Genomic DNA, 3,149 nt, shown 5'->3' with positions numbered 1-3,149 from the left:
GCTTACAGCCCAACACCGTGCAGGACGTTTGGCATTTGCCAGAGAACACCAAGATTGGCAAATTCACCACTGGCGCCCTGTGCTCTTCACAGATGAAAGCAGGCTCTCACTGAGCACGTGACAGACGTGACAGAGTCTGGAGACGCCAAGGAGAACATTCTGCTGCCTGCAACATCCTCCAGCATAACCGGTTTGGCAGTGGGTCAGTAATGGTGTGGGGTGGCATTTCTTTGGGGGGCCGCACAGCCCTCCATGTGCTCGCCGGAGGTAGCCTGACTGCCATTAGGTACCGAGATGAGATCCTCAGACCCCTTGTGAGACCATATGCTGGTGTGGTTGGCCCTGGGTTCCTCCTAATGCAAGACAATGCTAGACCTCATGTGGCTGGAGTGTGTCAGCAGTTCCAGCAAGACGAAGGCATTGATGCTATGGACTGGCCCGCCCGTTCCCCGGACCTGAATCCGATTGAGCACATCTGGGACATCATGTCTCGCTCCATCCACCAACAGACTGTCCAGAAGTTGGCGGATGCTTTAGTCCAGGTCTGGGAGGAGATCCCTCAGGAGACCATCCGCCACCTCATCAGGAGTATGCCCAGGCGTTGTAGGGAGGTTATACAGGCACGTGGAGGCCACACACACTACTGAGCCTCATTTTGACTTGTTTTAAGGACATTACATCAAAGTTGTATCAGCCTGTAGTGTGTTTTTCCACTTTCATTTTGAGGGTGACTCCAAATCCAGACTTCCATGGGTTAATAAATTTGATTTCCATTGATAATTTTTGTATGATTTTGTTGTCAGCACATTCAACTATGCAAATTATTTAATAAGAATATTTCATTCATTCAGATCTAGGATGTGTTATTTTAGTGTTCCCTTTATTTTTTTGAGCAGTGTATATATTTGTGTGTGTGTGCGTGTGTCTTACCTCTTCATCTGTTATTTTTTGCCACTATTTTGTTATGGTTTTGCTCCCAGTTGTAAAGTACAACCGAATATGCTGGTGCTATATAAGTAACTGCATGATGTTGTTGTTGATAAAGAATACAGTTGTGACATATATGAAATCTTTACACCATAAAATCCTGTGATCCATAGCAGCCTGAATCAGATGTTTCGGAATCTAGTATAAAAATGGCAGAATAAGTATGGTTGTTAGGGGTTACAGCACTAACTATGCCCCAGTTTCTCGTTGTAGCCTCATGCGCTAGTAGTACATTGCTGAATGATATCTCCTCAATGAGCCTGCCAGTCACCGGATTGGTGGGAACGGGACAAGAAAGTTTCCAACACTATCTCTACGGTTATCATCTATGATGTGAACAGGTTAGCCTGCTGGTATAAAATACAAGAAGGTATTTGGTTTCTAAAATAAAGGTAAACCAGTGTTAAACAATAAAGCTCTTTATTTATATAATTTGTATGTACAGGATATTTACAGAGGGACGCAGCAGGGGCATCATGGGGAGGGGGCAACACACTTCCAGTCTAAGCCGGGACTGTAAACAAATTCCTTCCTGCGGAAATAAACACAAGAGGAGGAGTGAATACAACACATCACAAGACTTATTTCATCCATACAAGTTTATATGTCAATACTGTGACCTAGAGGTAACAATTCTAAGTTTATTTTCTGCATCTCCATAATGTCCACATTTAAAGGAACACCACCATGAAAACATGTTTATGCTTTTAAATATAGGGTAGTGTCCAATAGACGATGTTGCTGAAATAAAATCTCTCCAAATAATGGGTTTCTGATTAGTAATCACTGTGTGTACATGTCAACACTCTCTACAAGAGCCCTGCACAGCAGTTAAGTCTCGTATGGAATGATTGTCTGGTTCAGACAACCTAATCTATAGAAAATCCAAATTGGTAATTAGTGATAATACTGCTACACTTTGCAACACAATCAAAATTGTTAGAAGAGACAATGACGCGGAGTGCAAAAGTGATGACATCTACAGATCATTAACGGGGTGTTTATCTAACAAAACAGTATACGCAATTTTTTGTACTCTTGTAATCTATAGATTAATAAATGTAAGTACACTGTGAAATATGGTTATTTATAAAATTATATATACCTGTATGTTGTTCTGAATATCTGCTACAAAATAACCTGACTGATAAACAGCATATATTTCCCTGCAGTGTAAAGTTACAGGCTTGCTCTGCTGAAAATAGTTTCCAGAAGATTTTCTTTGTGGCCCTGGCCCGCTGTTACAAGATGAAGCAAGAAGAATGTGCTATATACTGTATACTGAACAAGGACTCATTTACCCATTAGAGTTTCTTGTGATGAAAGTGTTACTGTTTTCTTAGAATAATCATTAATGTAAAATATTACAGCACAGTACATTGTTTCATAATTGTTACTCACTCTCGAGACGGAGGTGTGGAACTGCAGACCAATCCCTCTTCACATGGGCATAGCTGGTTGATGCTGAATGCCAAGCCTCCTTCTGGAACATAACAGCTGCCCCCAGCAGGTAGTTTGCGTTTACAGATCATTTCTCCGTGGTGCCTGGCACAGCACATAGACAGGGGGCAATCCTTATCCTGGCGGCACCTGGACCCTGATGGGAAATGTAAATTAGTCCAAGTGTTAAAAAAAATCATATATATACTTTTATATTATTATTTTATTGGTATTAAAGAAATATGCACACATACACTTGAGATATACATACAGTGCTTCTAAAAATATTTTCTAAACAGACTTGAGCTGTCCTTACCTTCATGTCCACCAGGTATAATTCGTTGGCACCGGCCAAACATACAACCCAAGCCCCTGACACACTGGGAATCCTTTCGGCAGTACTGGCCTTCGTGGCGCAGTGCTACACACAGACCAAAGTGACGATCACAGAACAATCCACGTCCACAACTGCGGTCATGATCACATGTTACCTACAAATTAGGTGGAAGAATTGTAGGAAGTATATTAACATGTCAGTCCATGCCATTGTCTACGCATTTAAATTGCTTGTAACCATTTTGGTAGAACATAATATATTTAGTAATATGGAAGTGCATTAATCTCTTAGAAGATTAATCCACTAGTATTATGCAAATAATTTCACGCAAAACAGCGGATAATATGACATTGCTTTATCGCTGTCTTATTACAAGAGATGAATT

At 41.1% G+C, this 3,149-nt stretch overlaps 1 long non-coding RNA gene across 1 annotated transcript; it reads right to left on the bottom strand.

The window, feature by feature from the left end:
- Positions 1 to 1,410: 1,410 nt before the first annotated feature.
- Positions 1,411 to 2,912, bottom strand: LOC135057772 (uncharacterized). The gene is made up of 3 exons (XR_010244357.1): positions 2,744 to 2,912; positions 2,389 to 2,584; positions 1,411 to 1,519 (listed from the first exon to the last, which is right to left on the bottom strand). It is a non-coding gene; the product is annotated as an uncharacterized LOC135057772 (long non-coding RNA).
- Between the last annotated feature and the right edge of the window lie 237 nt (positions 2,913 to 3,149).

Source organism: Pseudophryne corroboree, chromosome 3, assembly GCF_028390025.1.
Source record: "Pseudophryne corroboree isolate aPseCor3 chromosome 3, aPseCor3.hap2, whole genome shotgun sequence".
In the NCBI taxonomy this organism is placed as follows: Eukaryota; Metazoa; Chordata; class Amphibia; order Anura; family Myobatrachidae; genus Pseudophryne; species Pseudophryne corroboree.
This window is presented reverse-complemented; position numbering and strand designations above follow the sequence as displayed.